Source organism: Lissotriton helveticus, chromosome 8 (assembly GCF_964261635.1).
Source record: "Lissotriton helveticus chromosome 8, aLisHel1.1, whole genome shotgun sequence".
Taxonomy (NCBI): domain Eukaryota; kingdom Metazoa; phylum Chordata; class Amphibia; order Caudata; family Salamandridae; genus Lissotriton; species Lissotriton helveticus.
Window position 1 is genome coordinate 1435773709 of NC_136069.1, and position 18683 is coordinate 1435792391.

The window sequence follows — 18683 nt, forward strand, 5'->3', positions numbered from 1 at the left end:
TGTAGAGGCTCAAAAGGTGGACCCAGCAGTCTGGTGAGGACCACATTAAGGTTCCATTCAGGAGCTGGCGGGGTCCTGGGAGGAATGACTCGTTTGAGTCCTTCTAGGAAAGCTTTAATGGCAGGCACTCTGAAAAGTGAGAGGTGCTGCCTGTTTTGGAGATAAGCCGCTATGGCGGATAAATGTATCCGAATGGAAGCATATGCTAGAGTGCATTTGTAAAGATGTAACAGATAACAAATGATGTTGTGAGTAGATGCATCCAGCGGGTTGATGTTGTGTTCTGAACAGTAAATGACAAACCGCTTCCATTTTGCTGCATAGCATGCTCTGGTGGTGGGCTTCCTTGCCTCCCGTATGATATCCATGCAGTCGGGAGGCAAGTTAAGGTAGCCAAATTCTAAGACCTCAGGAACCAGATCGCCAGGTTGAGCTGTTGCGGATCTGGGTGCTGAATGTCGCCATGGCTCTGCGTCAAAAGCCTGGGAGTGAGGCGCAGCCTTTGATGCGGTACCACGGAAAGTTCTAGAAACGTGGTGTACCATGGTTGGCGTGCCCACGTTGGAGCAACCAGGATGAGCGTCATCGAGTATTGCTTGAGTTTGCGTGCCACTAGCGGTATTAGAGGTGCTGGGGGAAAAGCGTACGCAAATTTGCCTGACCAGTTCATCCATATCGCATTGCCCTGCGACTGTGGGTGCGGGAACCTGGCGGCAAAGCTTTGGCATTTGGCGTTTTCCCTTGTGGCAAACAGGTCTATCTCTGGATGACCCCACTGCTGGAAGTACGGGTGGAGTACTGATGGATGTATCTCCCACTCGTGCATTTGGTGGCTGTACCTGCTGAGCATGTCTGCCATCTGATTGTCCTTGCCTGGGAGGTGCTCGGCCATGAGGAAGATGTTCCTTTGAATGGCCCACTTCCACATGCCCTGAGCCAGATGAGACAACTGTGGAGAGTGTGTACCTCCCTGCTTCTGAATGTAGTACATTGCCGTCATGTTGTCCGTCCTGATCAACACGACCTTGTTGCACAGATGTACCCTGAATGCCTTCATCGCCATGAAGATTGTCATCAGCTCTAGGAGGTTGATGTGCATCTTCTTCTGCTGCGTTGTCCATAGTCCCTGCACTGTGTAGTGGAGTACATGAGCTCCCCATCCCTGGAGAGATGCGTCCGTTGTCAGAATAATCTGTGGCACAGGCTCCTGGAACGGTCGTCCCTTGCAAAGGTTGTGTGGATTCCACCAATGCAGAGAATTGTATGCACGACCGGTTACCAACACTAGGTCTTTCAACTGTCCGTGAGCCTGAGTCCACTGATGTGCTAAGCACTCCTGAAGCGGACGCATATGTAGTCTCGCATGCGGGACTATGAAGATGCAGGAGGCCATCATGCCTATCAACTGCGTGAACACTCGTGCTGGAAGCGAGTGTTGCGGTCTGAATTTCTGTATCAGCAGTTGAATGCTGTTGATCCTCACTGAATTTGGCTGAGCTGTGGCTGCCAGAGTGTTTATCGTCGCGCCCAGATACTGCCGTATATGGGCGGGCTGAAGGTGTGATTTTGGGTAATTCAGTGAGAAACCCAGATCGTGAAGAAGGTGAATGGTGTGGGACATGTTGGCGGCGCACTGCTGGGCTGACTTTGCTTGGACAAGCCAGTCGTCCAGATAAGGGTAGACGTGAATGTTTTGTCTCCTGAGGTGTGCGGCCACTGTCGCCAGGCACTTTGTGAACACCCTGGGCGCTGTAGTCACTCCGAAAGGGAGGACTTTGAATTGGTAATGCTGATTCTGAATGGTGAATCTGAGGTATTTTCTGTGTGACGGATGTAGCGGAATGTGAAAATATGCATCCTTTAGATCTAATGTGGCGAGGAAATCTCCCTGATTGAGCAACGGAATAACCTGCTGCAGTGTTAGCATGTGAAAGTGTTCTCATAGAATGTACTGGTTTAGGGGTCTGAAGTCCAGTATGGGTCTGAGGGACCCGTCCTTTTTCGGGATTAAGAAGTACAGGGAGTACACTCCTGTGCCTCTTTCTTCCACCGGCACGAGCTCGATTGCCCCTTTTTGCAGCATGACGAGTACCTCCTGCTGCAATAAGTGCAAATGCTCTGTGGACATAGGACGGTGTTTTGGTGGTATGTTGGGTAGAGTGGATGTGAGCTCCAAACAATAACCGTACTGGATAAGCTTTGTAACCCACCTGTCTGTGGTGATGGATTTCCAGACCGGCAGGAAATGTTGGAGTCTCCCCCCTACCGGTGTTGTATGGTCGGGGGGCAGTGACAAGGCGTCACTGTTTGTTGGCGGCGGAGGATCGGGAGCTGTTGTTTCCACGACCTCTGCCTTTGGCGCTGTTTCCGCGATAGCCACCTCTATTTTGTTTGTTGTACGTGGTTTGCGCGCCTCCTTTATTGTACTGTGTTTGCTGGGACAGCTGGCCTCTGGAAACACCTCTATTGCCTGAGCGACGAAAAGAACCACCCCTGAACTGCTGCGACTGCAGAGCCCCCATAGACTTTGCAGTCTCAGTGTCCTTTTTGATTTTTTCTAGGGTGGTGTCCACCTCAGGTCCAAATAAGTGATCAGGGTTCACAGGCTGATTTAGGATGGTGGTTTGTATCTCCGGCTTGAACCCGGAGATTCTGAGCCAGGCCTGTCGCCGCAACATCACACTGGTGTTAATGGCCCTGGCCGCGGTATCTGCTGCGTCCAGTGCACACTTAATAGAAGCATTTGAGATGAGTTTCCCTTCCTGTATGAGCATCTCCGCTGCCTCTTTATATTCATCTGGCAAGTGTTGTAACAGGGTCTCAAGTGTATCGTAATGTGCCCTGTCATATCTGGCTAAGAGTGCCTGAGTGTTTGAAATGCGCCAGATATTGGACGCTTGAGCAGCCACCCTCTTCCCCGATGCTTCTAGCACTTTAGATTCCTTGTCAGGGGAGGAGCATCACCAGTAGTTTGTGAGTTTGCTCTCTTCCGGGCATTGGAAACAACTAGAGAGTCCAACGGCAACTGGCCCTTGATGTAGGTAGGGTCCCCAGACGCCGGCTTGTACTTCTTCTCAATTCTGGGGTTTATAACCCTTGCAGGTTTTTTAAAAATGTCTGCAGCATGTTTCAAGACACCCTTCAGCATTGGCAGAGTCTTTACGGTTCTCTCAGAGGTGGAAAAGGTGTCAAACAAAAAGTCCACCTCAATAGGGTCAGCATGGAGCTGGACATCATGATTCTTGGCTGCCCTTTCAATAAGCGCATTAAATGCCGCTGAGTCCTCAGTAGGCGATGTTTTCACATTATACACTTGAGTGTCTGGGGCAGTTTGTGGATCCCCTGGGTCAGCAGCATCTGCCCATGTGTCATGTTGATCCTCAGGATCAGTGTCAGCAGGGTAGTTGTACTCATCATAGTCACCTTCCCCAGCCTCCACATCTGAGTAAGTGGGCGAGATAGGAGCAGTGTCCTGTCCACGTGGAGCTATTAGTTCTACAAGAACGGGTGAATCCATGGAATCCTTCTTCTTTTTTAATGGAATTGTGTAGGACTCCATAGGCTGTGCTGGGGCAATCTTTCGCTTGTAAATAGAAAGTTTCCCCGTGTGGGCGTCGATCAATTGTTCCGACTGCTCCTCAAGCAGGGGTTGCCGATGCTCTGTTCTCACAACCTTAGGTGTAGGCTTCGGCCCCGCGGACACCTTCATGGACGCCTCGACGACCGGTTTAGGTGCGAAGGCCTTAGGCACCACTTTCGGTGGCAGCGTAAACTGAATTGGCGCCGGTGACTTTTGAGGTTTGGTGGCAGTCTTCGGCGTGGAAGTAACCTTCGGTCCGACAGCTTTCTCCTTAATGCGTTTTAAGGACTCCGACACTCGCTTTGAGAAGGAGGCGGACGGTTGCGTCGACTCGACAGGTCCCTTTGAGCCACCACCAGGTGCGGTCTCGAGGGTTGTATTGCTTTTGGTCGTTTCCGGCCGAGGCGCAGGATCGACAACCTTTGTAGCTCCGATTCCTTCGTTTGTGTCGACGGCCCTCGGCGTCAATTTCTTCGGGTCGACGACCTTGACAAGTGCTTTCGGTGCCCCAGTCTTCGGGTCGACACCCTTGAGCGACTTCACCGGGTCGATAACCTTTTTTGACTTAGTCGGCGCCGATGGGTCACAAGACTTCGAGCCGACCAAGGCAACACGCACTTTCGGTTTCGGTGGCGCCTCTAGTGCTTTCGGTTGTGAAGGCACCGAAGCTTTCCCTTTCGGTTTCGATTTCACCATATGTGGCTCGTTAGAAGTGTCCGTAGCCGGGCCCGGAGGAGAGACTGTAGAACCCAGTATAAGATCTTGGGTAAGGCCATGCGGCGATCCCTCGACCTGAGCCGTATGAATTGTTTCAACGGGGCATAGCTCCTCGCTCGAGCTATCTTCCATGGCCCCATAGGCCCCGTCGTCGTCTCCTACCTCGTCGACGACTTCTTCAGCATCGAGCATTTCAACATCTGCGTCGTAGTTGGAGTCGATCTCCGCTGCTGGAAGGGACATCGGCTCTTGATCTTCCTGCTTGTCTGCCTCTTCTCCCTCGGTATCGAAAATGTTCACCGGGTCAGGTGCAGTCTGCTGGGCCTCCTGGAGCGCCGAAGTTGAATCGTCTTCTTGGAGCGGAAACGAGAACAAGCCATACAGCTTGCCTCATTGTGATCCGGCGACAGGCACTTGTTGCACACCGGGTGGACGTCGATGTGAGGATACTTCGAGTTGCGCACGGGGCACCTCTTGAACGGGCTCCGTTCCATGATGTTTCGTCGAATAAGGTCTTAGCGTCGACCGGGCCTTGAGCGCCAAAGAGCCACGCGACTCCTCTGGATGTCCGACTCGGGAACTGCGCTGGAACAGAACAGGACACCGATCGCAAGACAATACCGATGATATAGTAAAGGCCTTTGGGCCAAAAGAAAAGTTTCTATTGATTCCGAACTTGAGTGATCAAATATGCATCCGAACCCAATGGCGGAAAAAAACAATCTGGGGATGGAGTCGATGCCCATGCGCACTGTAGTCCAGGGGAGGAGCCACCTATCTCGTGATACTTCGAAGACTCTTCCAGGACAACAATGTGCAATCATCGGACCCAACACTAGGCGGCAATCTATGCTAAAGATATGAATTCAGCAGCCCACATGCCTCGAACCCACTGAAACTATGAAAATGTCACACATAAGCAATCTGAAACATTAGCAGCTATACTCAAATGGATGTTTTTCTGATATTTATATGATTCCCTCGTCTTCCTTGCTTAATTGTGCTAGCGAGAAAGAAAGTGTCACTCATAGTCGTTGAAATGGCACTCACAATTACAATGAAAATATGAAAATGTCACACATAGTAACCTGAAACCTTGGCAGCTACGGGGTCCATTCAGGCCCTGTGCGGTCAACCACATTCACACTATCCTCTGCATTTGCACAAACATAGGAATCATGGCAGTCCCCTGGTAGTGGCAATTAAAAAAGCCATGATGAAGAGTATGACATGGCTTTTAACATTCCAAAGTCTTTAGTGTGTCTGCTTATGTTTGTGTATTTGCCTGCATTTGTATGCTTGTTTTTTGTAAGAAAAATGGGTGGCACTTTGTTTGTACATGTCTGCTCGGTGACAAAGGTTCATAAATAACATAGTAGAGAGGGTTGGTGGGTGAGTGAGTGGATAGATGAGTAAGCAAGGGTGGATGTATGAATGGATGGATGAAGGAGGGTGGATGATTGAATAAAAGGGTTGATATAGGTGGATAAGTGAAAGATTGGATGGGTGAATGAAAGGGAGGGGGGGATGGATGAAAAGGTGGATGATGGATGAATGAAAGGAGGGATTGAGTGAAAGGGTGGATGGAATGAAAGGGTGGATAGAATGAAAGGGTGGATGGTATAATGGAGTGAAAGGGTTGATGGATGAGTGAAAGGGTGGATAAAGAGATGGATGAGTGAAAGGATGAATGGATAGGTTTAAAGATGGATGGATAGGTTTGGATATGAAGGGTGGACAGACAGAATGGTGAAAAACTGAATGATGGATGAAAAACTGAATAGACAACAGAATGTAAAGGGTAAATGGTGGACATCAGCAGGTAAATGGTAGGATGAATGGATAGATCGATGGAAGAGACAAGAAATATCTTCTGGGGAGGGTCATGATGATTTGCTTCATTTGCTTGGTGCCATAAGAGCTTTGGTTCATAGTGGAGGTATTTTCAGTTTCTTCCTACTCACATGCTCAAAAATATATAGTATTGTGCCAAACAACAGCATTTAACAGTATGGCATTAAGAAGGTGTAACTATTGCAAAAAAAGGAAATGTTAACATATTATCGCATTTCTCTCTAATTTTGTCTAATGTTAACCTGCTTTGTTTACATACACACATTTATCATGTGTTTTGTTGTGTGGTGCAACTGTTATAGAAGTCGTTAAGTATCATCATGTCTTGCCCTTAGCCCCGCCCCTGGCCCCACCCACTAACTACACCGCTAGCTCATGTTAATGAGTACCTGCACTTATTTTTTCCCATTTAAAGCACTGCTTTTAGTCACAGCCTTTGTTCACATGGATATCAGGGGGTTCCACCTTCCAGTTTTCCATGGCTGCCGCCTCCAGTCCGTGTCCAGCAAAATAAAAAAAAACACCAAGAGAAAGCTGGCTATTTGTTCTTGGCCCTGCGAAGGGGTGTGTATTTAAGTTAACAATTTATGTACCTTGGCAATTCTTTGCTATGCTTTATTGCTTCTTGTCACATCCGTTCTTTGTAAGGTTTTTAAATAAAATCAATAACATTTGTTATTAAAAAAAAGAAAGCTCTCCCCTTTGTGCAAGACCTTTTAAGTGGGGCCAGAAAGTTCTAGAAGCCAGGCACCTCTGGTCTATCCTGGGGTGCCACGTTACCTCTCTGCCACTCCTGCACAGCATGATTGCACCCACAATTGCTGCTAGAACTGCACTTTTTTAAAGTTTTACTAAAAGTGTACCTTGCACTCAAACTGCTTTTCACTCGTTGTCTGAATCGTTGGACACTTCAGTGCCTTCGCGCTGATTGGTTGGTCTTCAGCCCATCAGAGCCCAGCCAGGGTGGAGCCTGTTGAGCCCCCGAGGCATTTAATGAACGCTGCAAAAACTTTTAGAGAAGCCCTGGCGAATACTATCACGATACGAGCACTCCAAACTACCAATTTTAATATTATTGTTGACCTAAACCTCCATCTAGAGATGCTGGAATCCCTGGACATTTTAAGTTTCCTTGGGAACTTGGCAGCTTGCCAATTGACTCAATAGGTCGCGGGCTCCACGCATATCGCTGGGCATCTCCTCGACCGGATTTTTTCAAACCTTGAGTCATTGTAAGTCCAAGCACCTCTTCCTATTATCTGGACAGACCACTTTGTCATCTCAATGCGGCTAACGCTAGCCGGTCCTAAGTCCCAGTCAAACCAGCACCCTGCATTGAAACGGCCTTGGCACAAACTTGACCAGGAGGTTTTCCTCACAGCCTTGAGCACACAGCTGCTTGATAAAGCCGTAAATATAGAAGAGGCCGATGCGCTCCTTCAAAGGTGGGTAACCCAAGCACTGGACACTTGTATCCCATTCAAACTCACCCACTCTAAAAGTGCTCAGGCTTACGTCTGGTTCAATGAGGACCTGACCCTAGCCAGGAAGAATTGCAAGGTTCTGCAAAGAGTATGGAGGCGATCATATGATTCCCAGGCTAAACAATAGCACAGATCAGCAATCAAGTCTTGCTATAAATTGGTGCGTAAAACTAGGGCAGCTCACTACTCCAGCCTGATCACCACAAGTAAACTCCATCCTGAAGGTCGCATCTACTTATTTTCAAATACGGAGACTTTGCAAATATTAAGCGGGCATATTATAGCCCTCTCAGCTTCGAAATACTATGGTCCTATTTTTTGGTACCGGTAAGGTCAAAAGGGACTACATATACTACTAGCAAACTTAAATGCGATATATATTGGGGAATTTGCATAAGGACCTTTTTTTAGACTTTTGTATGGAGGAAATTTTGGAGTACTTCTGAGAACAAGCGGTCTGCATAGTAAGGGCTATTATACTCTTTTATTGAACCACCTAAACTTTTTTGCATCTGTACTTATAGGATGCGGTCCTTCTCACCAAGGATATTGGATTAAAGGAATTTTCCAACCTTTGACTTTATTGGCTGCTGACTCTTACCATGGATGACCTGCACTTAGCGACTTAAATAGGACGTGGTGGTTTATATAGGGGACCCCAGGGTGTCCGCGATATTTGAACGCACCAACCGGACTGTTTTTACAAGCCTTGAAAAAGTTACCAAGTATCGAAACACGTGTCGGCTGCCGATCCACCGCTCCATAAGAAGATTCATCTTTTACATCTTCTATCTGTAGGATACTGTGATAATTCAATCCATATGTTTTGAATTAAATTGAATAAGATCCATTGCTTCATAATACGTCTATTGTATTACATTTACCATCTCTGTAATATTGGGACATAGGGACCTGTGTATGTTTGAACAAAATGTATGAAGAACAATGTTGAGCTTATATATTTCACAATATTAAACAGTACTAAAAATTACTTACTGCTGTTTGTACACATTGGATGTCCCGAGAGAGGTAGCATTCCGCTGCATGAAAGCAGAGGGAAAGTGTCCAATATGGGACCATGCACAACTTAGACCTGTGAGGCATTTCAGGCAGCTTCTGCATTTGAACTTAGGAATGGGTTGTTCTTGCTCTGAAAGCAAGTGCCAAGCTTGTTGTGCAGATTGCAAACACTTTGTTAACATGGATATATTTTTCTCAGATGCGTGAGTCAGGTTCGAAGAGTTTCGCAACTCTGCTGTTTCGGAAGAAAATGTGTTTTGCTGTCTGATGACATTGCAGCAGTGTCTGGCAACAACCAGACCTGCCTGATGAGGGTGGGTACAATGGGGTGCATGTTATCAATTCTACCTCACCACTTTCAGAGACATTCGTAAACGAAGACCCACAAACACATCGGGTGCAGTCTTGTCACCTTAATGACAAAGAGTGTCTTGGCTCCAAAATCAATGTAAGCCACTCCTTTCTCAGAGTTAGCCTTGGCATTTTAAAAGGCACACTGGAATTAGAACTCCAAAAACACCAACTTTAAACTGAAATGTCGAAGTCAGCCTACTCTTCTGCAGGAAGGATTTAACCTGCATTTCAACAGACAAGAGCAGTTTGGGAATACCTAAATAATTACCAAAACTATAATACTGAAAGACGAAATCATGTGGGTTTATTCCGATTTGAAACTGCTTTGCTTTGTCGGCCAGTAGATGGCAGTATATGCCAACGTGCATGCCAGCTGCCATTTATATAGAGCGTTTTAGTTTTACATGTTCTATTCTTTAATAGTATTTAAGTCTAATTGCCATGTAATCATAACTGCCAATTTCCACATTTGTTTTACTGTGTGTGGAGGGGGCGTGGTCATGAAAGGGCGGGGTCTGGTGTGTGTGTGTGTGTGGGGGGGGGGGACTTTGAGCCCATCTCATGGCTACTTACAGAGGGGAAGCACGGAGGACAGACAAATCAAGGATTTGCAGACACATGCAAAATACTTTTTTTGGCCACATCCGAAAAAGACCTGGCGAAGGGCTGCACAGAACTTAGTGTTGCCTAAATTAGACTTATTACACAACGAAAGCACGCAAATTCACTTTTTTTTCCACGTACACTCTTAACATTGGAGGTCTCACTCTTAAATTTGTCACTCTCAGTCTTTACAGCATGTTTATCAGGTTGCTTGGTAATCAGTTTTATTTCACCTGCCTTTACATTCACGTTCATTTCCCTCAAACATAATTCAGAGTCGAAATGGTCCAATCCATAGTTAAAGCTATCTCAAGGTCAGGATCCTCTGTCGACAATGACTCTTCTTGGATTTCCTTATTGTTCGTTCTCTCGATTAACGGATTGCTAATTATTTCATCCTTAAATTCACAATAATCTGAAGTCGAAGCACGTGCTCTCGGTGCAGTTGCAAAGTCACCAATACATATCCCCGGCAATTGTGCCTGCTGAAGAAACTTCTGAAGTTCCAAAACGGTGCTCTTCCTGTACCTGGATCTATAATCCAGAGTCTTGACAATCGACGCGTACTCATCCAGTATCTCAGGCGATGTCACCATCATCACCAATACCAGTGCACACCTTTAAACTTCTAAAGGAACAGTATTTAAAATGCTCCTCCTGTCGGTCCCAAATTGTACACTAAAGTGTTTTTACTTTTTTGAGGGGAAGGGTCACTCACCATCAATGGCTTTGAGATATGACTGGAACGTTTCATGCCACTGTTCCCAATCGAGAGAATGGGTACCTATAACTTGAGGAAATGGAGGTGGCGCTGCTATTTTCTCCATTCTCCATTACTTAAAGAATAGTATTTGTGTGGGTGGGTGGCACAAACTGATTACGATGCAAGTGATGGAACGTAAAAGTTAAATAACATTTGATTTGATTTGTCAATTTATAAAGCGCGCGAATGCCCGAAGGTGTCTTGGCGCTATGACAGACCCTCGACTCTCGAGAATGGTAGCTAGAGCTGTGCAGAGAACAACCAGGTTTTAACTTCCTTTCTGAAGGATTCCAAGGATGGGCTGATTTTTATAGCAAAAGGCAGCTGATTCCAGGTTCGTGCTGCATGTACCAGGAAACTTCTTCCACCCCAGCTAGCTCGTCTAAATTTTGGGACCCTGATGAGTTTCAGTTGGCAGGATCTAAGAAGTCTGGTTGGTTCGTATTGTTTTAGATGTGACTTCAGGAATTGCGATCCTGTTCCATGAAGTGCCTTGTAGGCCAGGCACAATGATTTGAATTGCACCCTTTTTGCGATTGGCAGCCAATGCAGGGTTTTTAGTTTGTGGCTGATTGGCTCAAACTTAGGTATGCCGAGTACCAGCCTGGCTGCTGCGTTCTGCAGGCGTTGTAGTTTGGCTAAGATCTTTGTCCTAGCTCCAGCATATAGGCCATTCCCGTAGTCCAGTCTTGACAAGGCTAAAGCTGTCACCACTGTCTTACGCTAATCCTGTGGTAGGTAAGGCAATATCTTCTTTATCATTTTTAAGATGAACCAGAATGTTGATGCCAGCTTGCTGGTGTCTAGAGTAATGCCCAGATTCTTCACTTTTTCTGACGAATTTGGGCATCTACCCAGATTATTGGGCCACCAAGCGGGGGACCAGATATTTGTGTCACCCCCTAGTATCATCACCTCGCTCTTGTCCCCGTTAAGCTTTAGGCAATTCTTTTTCATCCATTGGCTGACCTGTATCATACATAGTTGACATTTTTCTGCTGTGTCCTTCACATCCTTGCTGATAGACACCACGATTTGGGTATCATCAGCGTAGGATATTGGGGTGAAGCCACAGTCCCTTATAATTTCTGCAAGAGGGGCCACATATAAGTTAAAAAGGGTGGGGCTCAGCGAGGACCCCTGCGGGACCCCGCATGGTGAGTTGAATGGTTTAGATTTAGCTCCTCCTAATTCTACCAAGAAGGTTCTGTTCTCTAAGTAGGAAGCGATGAGGGTACATGCTGAATCATGTATTTCTGCTACTCTCAAACGAGTTAGGAGAATCTCGTGGCTGACCGCGTCGAAGGCCGCCGATAGGTCAAGTAGCACCAAGGCGGCCTTCGCTCCATTGTCCAACACTTTCCTAAGTTCTTCCAATGCTGTGAGTAGAGCAGTCTCCGTTCCGTGTCCCTCGCGAAAACCGAACTGAGAATGGTCCAGCCAGTTACCATCCATCAGGTAGCGGGATAACTGTTTGTTTAAAAGTTTCTCAAAAGTTTTCGCGGTGAAAGGAATCCTAACTATTGTTCTTTAATTGCTTGGTTCTTCACAATCTAGATTTGGTTTTTTCAATAGAGGCCTAATCGATATCATTTTCCAGTCATCTGGAAAGGTGTTAGTTCCGAGAATTTGAGCAAATAGTTTTTCTAGTACCAGGCTCAGCTGTTCTGGGCAGATTTGCATTACTTTGGGTGGGCAAGGATCCATTGGGCTGCCTGAATTAGTGGTGAGCACCTCTTTCTGGATTTGATCTGCTGTAGGAGGGATGAAATGGAACAATATGGGTTGAACTGATTGTTCCACTAGATTTATTGGGTGTAAGGTAGCCTGATCTGCCATATCTGTGTTATGGCTTTTAAAAGAGTCATAGACTGAAGATACTTTGTTAACAAAGAATTCACCTAGTGTGTTGCAAAAGTCTGACGACATTTCTTCTGAGCTGCTGTTTTCAATTTTTGATAGTTTTTTTTACAGTAGCAAAGAGAGCCTTACTAGAGTTTTTTGACTCGTTAATTTTCTGAACGAAATATTTGCTTTTTGAGCTGCTTTATATTCTTGTCTGAACTGGGTGTCATAGTTGGTTCTCCACTTTTTCTCTGCTCTTCTACACGTCTGTTTTTGTGCCTTCAATGCTTCTGAGAACCATGGTTGTGAGGGGATCTTTCTTTTGAAAGTGACTCTTTTGTGGGACTGTGAGTTGAACTGCAGCATCCAACCAATTGTTTACAGGCATATTGCTGTCTACATCAAGAGCTGGGTATGATGAGCGGAGTGGGTCAATAAGAGCCTGGGGATTGACTTTTGACCAGTCAGGATATGTGGTTTTCTTAAGAGTTTCGCGGTCCTCCCCGTATCTTCTTTAATTTCTAATAAGAAGGAGACCATCTTGTGGTCTGACCATGGGACCAGGAGAGTGTCAATTTTATTTAGGCTCTGACATGAGGTGAAGATGCCATCTAAGGTGTGGCCAGCACAATGGGTATCTAGGTGTACCTTTTGGTCCAAATCAAAGTTTGCCATTGCATCCTTAAATTAAGCTACCTTGGGGTCCAAAATGTTCTCCAAGTGCAAATTAAAATCTCCTAGAACTGTATAGTCAGGGCCTTTCACGCTCGATTCTAAAAATGGACTTAAAAGCTCAATTAGAGGCGTCTTGGCACTAGGTGGTCTGTAAATTAATAGGCCATTGAACGTGTAGTTATTCGTAATCTTAATTTGAAAGGTCAAGGTTTCACAGTCCGGGTTACTTCCTCTTTCTGAACTCTTGATCCAGAGTTCCTCTTTTGCTATGATTGCTAATCCTCCCCCACGTTTCATTTTTCTGTCGGCTCTAAAAATAGAGAAGCCCTGGGGGATGGCAAGGGTCAAATCGGCATCCGATGCTTCGTCTGCCCATGTTTCGGTAACAAACAGTAGGTCAATATTTTGGCTTTCAATTAGTTCTGCTGTATGGATGTTGTGTTTGACCATGGACCTGACATTGATTAAGCCAGCCTTGATAGTAATGTTTCTATAATTTGGTATCTTAGGTTGGTTTTGGGGCATGTTAGGGACCCTAATAGGTGAGAATGCAAAAGCACATGAGCAAGATGGAAATTTTTTACCTTCCTTATGTAGCTCAATCGGGGCACATGTGATGCTGGGTCTTAGTGATAGGAGCTCCTGGCTGGAGTAATTCCGTTGTCCTCTATCAGGATAGTTCTGGGCAGGGGGTATGGCCCTGGGCCGGGTCCCGGCGCGGACGGGCGCAGACGGGCTTGCCTTAGGGGCGCCTTCGGCACGCCCGCGGCGCGGCAGAGCATGTGATGTCATTTTATGCTGTCCGGGAGGTGGGATCGTCCGGCCAAATGCAGCGCGACCCAGCACCTTCCTAAGATGGCGGCCAAACTAGTAATCAGTTTCCCCTCCCAGCGCCTGATCGGCTGCAGAGGGCACGGCCACTGAATTAAATGTATATGGGTAGGTGGGATGTGCAAAATGAGCAAAGTAAGTAATATTACACAACAATTTTAAAATTATTAAAAACGATCTTCGCGCTGCTCCCGGCTTCCGCCTCAGGAGACAAGCGATCTATCAATGAAATGCGCTGCTAAGGAGGCGCCTTATGTACTGACCGGGAGTGGGATCATCCGGCCAAAAGCAGCGTCACCCGGCACCTTCCTAAGATGGCGGCCAAACTAGTAATCAGTTTCCCCTCCCAGCGCCTGATCGGCTGCAGAGGGCACGGCCACTGAATTAAATGGGTAAGGGTAGGTGGGATGTGCAAAATGAGCAAAGTAAGTAATATTACACAACAATTTTAAAATTATTAAAAACGATCTTCGCGCTGCTCCCGGCTTCCGCCTCAGGAGACAAGCGGTCTATCTAAATAACGATTGCCTCTATCAATTCTCACCATTACCGAGAAACTTACGATACTAAATTCTTGTTGAAATTGTGTAAAATGATAGAAATTAAAAACTTGAGATTTTATACTGCATCGTAAAAGCATGCAGGTGTGTTTGGAAACATGAAAATATGAAAATGTAAACAAAGAGAAACAGAAACCGGTTTTGTTTTGTAATCACGAGGTTTGAGAAACTAAACTTAATATAGAAAATGTGCGGACAATAACTTTTAAAAGGTGTCCAAAATGAAAGCAATGTCTACCTAATAAGCACCTGTAAGGATTAAAATGCTTAATTTAGCATTGACAGATAATATGAAAGCTTGCAGCTTATTTTAGTATTGAGTTATAAAAACGTGTCACTTTAGAATGGAAACGTAAATATTGGTTTTGAAAAGGACACATGCAAATCAATTTTGGTAGTACCTAATATTGACCTGTAACTTTTAGAAGATTAATGAAAGAAGTAACTAAGAACGTGGTAATGATTCAGCGAAAACTTCTTGTAGGCCTCAGGTATTTTTCTTTCCTTGTTCGAAAAACAGAATCTAGTTGAAGTAGTCACTTAAACATGCTGTGAGAACTTTTTGTGAAATTTCCTTTTTATGCTCTAAGACAGAGAACTCTCTTGATTCAGCAACACTTTTGACCAAAATGTATCGATAAAATTGCAAAACCAGAGAGTGTCTGGGAATGGATAGACAGTGAACAAAGTGAATGTTCTTACTTCCGAGGAAAGGATGGAAATATAAAATAATTGGATTAGATGATTTTGCAAAAGTATTACTTAATGCTTCTGGATTTTTAGTATTATATTGATCACACCATTTACAGCCCACTTTGGATGACCAATGAAAATCATATAGGATGACAAGAACTGATACTTTATGGGCGTAAACTAGACTTTTGGAAGTATAATTGCCCCTTGGAGGAGGAGTCGGGGCTGGCTGTCATTTATCCTTTTCCTGCCTCGCATGCGGTCGAACTGAACTCTGATTTCTCTTTAATGCCAAACCCCATTTGAACTGAATTTTCCAGAACTGACTCGAACCTGCATTTACCGTCTGGTAAAGCATGCAGGTGATAACCTTTTGGCTGAAGGGTTATTCAGACTCTTTCCTGTTGCACACTGAACTGAGACTCCGCATTCTTTGGTTTGTATGATCTAAATGCTAAATGATCGATTTTTCCATGTTTACATCTCATTTCCTTTCCTAGGCAACCAGCAAATGTTTTCTTTATTTGAATCTGTATGACACTGTGTGGCTATTTAACCAAATTAACTGCACTAAATCTAATTATGAAATGCGATTTCATGTGTCTACACCATTCAAACGGAGGCTTTAGATAAACGATTAACATGAGCAAAATTTATCGCATTCAAGTCTTTCTTGGAGTGAACCTAATGATTGTAAGAATTATCTTAATTGTTGATGACAAGGGTAGATTGGTAGTTGAGATTTAGTATGATATTTGGCTTGTTCGAGGTGCTCATAAGGAACTGTCTCACGTTCTCTGAATATCCTGTTAGCTCACGTAAAAGATTCATTGGAGGACCAGTGATTGAAGTAGGTTATGAAATGGGCCCAGTCAGTGAAAGTTATCAGATTACATAAATTGAAATGAGATCAACATTTTGACTAGTTTTTCCGCTGCATCACAAGTGTATTCAAGTGAAGAAGAAAACAGAATTGCACATACAAGTGTGTGTGAAATATACTTTGATAAAGCTCTGCCTGTCACCAATGTTACAAGCACTGTATTCTAATAGGAGCTGATTAAAAAGTTACTAGCTTAAAGTTCTCTGTGGTAAGGAGCGCCTCTCACTGATACTGCAGGCAAGGCAGGCAAGTCATACAGTACAGCGTGACCTCAGAGTAATTAAATGAAAACTAGCCTAATGTCCCAAAATGGCTGCCACGGCTTCATGTAGCATGACTTTCTGCAGGCAGTGGAGCTTGCTGAAAACACTCCTTCGTGTTTTGCAAAGCTGTGAAATCAATACAATTGAACTGGAACCTGGCCAGTGTCCCAAAATGGCTGTAGTAATAGTGGTGTATTGCGCTTTGTAAAGGCAGTGGGGCATCTTAAGAATGCTCTTGCACTTTCCCGAGGAAGTAAGATGGCCTCCGAAAGTTACATCGCATTACACGCGATGCATGGTTTTTACAAGGGATGAGCATAACCTGCAAAATGCAATATTGGTCACACCTACTTAAGCAGTGGTGTGAAGTCTGCACTCTGCACACACGCTGATGGTGCCAATTTAGTGTTGAGCGTTGCCCCTGGAACACTGCCATTTCTCGGGAAGAAACAGATGGCATGGCTGAAGAAGACAGGCAACAAGAACAGTGCAATCCAAATGCAGCGCACTCCCCAAACGCAGGAACGACCTGGGATTGGCTGCAAATCGTCACCACTGAAAGGAAAATGTTCAGCATGCGAAATTGCACTTTAATCTTCCGCAACAGTCTTCCTCATGGTCCAGGCAGCAAATTCTGGAACCATGGAACCACTCGTAGGGTTCTAACTCCAACTTTCCAATCCCAGCCTGACCCAACAGCCCTCAACGGTGATGCTCAGGGACGAAGCAGACTCACCGCTCTCGAGTGATGGAGCAGGACCCCTACACACACAAGTCTCTCTCGCTGGACTTTGGTGACCTCAATGCTGTTGGGCTGTCTACATTCCTTAAGCGGCCTGACAACGATCTCAAACAGATCATTCCTTGCATCAGGTCAGACCTCTTGACAAGTGCAGACCAGTGCCTCATGCAGGTACATCTTCCTTTGTCCAAAGTCAAGCGGCAAGACAACTCTGCAGGCTTTGGAGGCTCAGGTCCAATCTGAAAGAAGGACAGCAAGTGCACAGAGGTTCCACTCTTAGCTCTTGTTTTCTTCTCATCTATACTGATGTGTGAGCCTTCATGGTGTCATGGCAATACGCTGCATAAAGTTCTAGCAGAGGGAGTTCAGTACAGTGTGCTCAGGTGGGCATCTACTGATAAATCCCATTCTCGCCACCAATCTTGCGGGGAAGAAAGATCAAACAGGTCTGTGTAAAGTTACATCTTTTACCTAAAAGAAGCATGCTGCTGGAGGGGCAATAGGAAGCCGAAGATTGGATCCGCCACCTCCTCGGTTACTAACTGATGCGCTCGTGGTCTTGTAACCCCTGATGCCACACATCGAGAGTTCCAATACCACCAGGAGCACAAGCCGGGAGCACGAGACACAACAAACAGCCAATCATAGGACCTAAGATTTTAAAAAGTCTCAAGGCTTCTTCAATACAGGGGAAGCCATGTAACCACTGCTGAAAGCCATGTTTGCAGACTTCCTGCCCTAATGTCCATTGGGAGAGGAGTTTAGGCTGGATTAGATGGGGAAGGTTATTAGCCCAGTCTCAAGGACCATTGCACAGTAACAGAGAAAGGGATGAGCTGGTGGGTTTTACTCAAGCAGTTGAAATCAGCTATAATACAAAGGATGTGGGCTGGCCACATCCCCCACCAGCCAGTTTCAGGGACAGGTACAGAAGAGTGTGTATGTACAGACTGGAATGTCCAAAATGAACACTTACAGCCCAACACAAAGGACAGCACCACTTTATCAATCACATCTGTGGATATCAAATGTCATTCTCCTGCACTCACCAGTCTGGATCCGCACACAAGCACTCCCTCACAAATATCATACAAGTTAAAGAGAAGTTATGGTTTTACTACTTGCACAATTCTCAGCCACAGGGAAACGTTTGAGCTATATTTCGTTTGTGCTTCATTTTGCCCAGCATGTCACTACAAGCCAACAGTACGCATAAGTTGGCTAGTACAATTGTTCTTCTCACTGCAGTGGAAACCCAAAGCTGTAAACAAAGTGCAAAGCTGCACATCTGTACAAACCCATGCAGCAGATTTGCATTACAATAGCATGGTGTCTCTGCACTAACCTGGAGTCAATGTCCCATTCAATGATAATGTTACACCGCTTGAGTTTTAATTCCAATCGCTAACTGACTCCATCAGAAAGCAGAGCAACCAGAAATGGTATGTAGCAGCATACTCAAAAATCATTAATTGGCATAAAGCTTAATATATCATGGTATTTTAATGCAATGTATGGTCCTGACATAGGACATTACAGTGGTGCAAAGATGGGGTAATTACAGCCAGGTGAACAATGCAGAAGCAAGGTCTGTCGCAGTGAGGAGAGCAAATTCAACTGGAAAAAAACAGCAAAAACAGATCAGCGATTTAAATGAAGACCTGTTTCACAGGGAAAAAGAAATAACAGGGGAAGAGTAGTAACAAGTAAGGGTGCAAAACACAAGGAACTACCACTTATGATGGTTTCAGACCATGCTCCGATTGAGGTCCACCTTTAAATGTTTTCTACCAAAACTGCAGACAAATTTCGGAAC

The 18683-nt window shown here is 45.3% G+C and overlaps 1 protein-coding gene across 1 annotated transcript in view; it reads right to left on the bottom strand.

Annotated features, from left to right (window-relative positions):
* The window catches only part of MRPL39 (mitochondrial ribosomal protein L39), a 114635-nt gene that overhangs the window by 53406 nt on the left and 42546 nt on the right, over positions 1 to 18683 (bottom strand). The window lies entirely within an intron of this gene.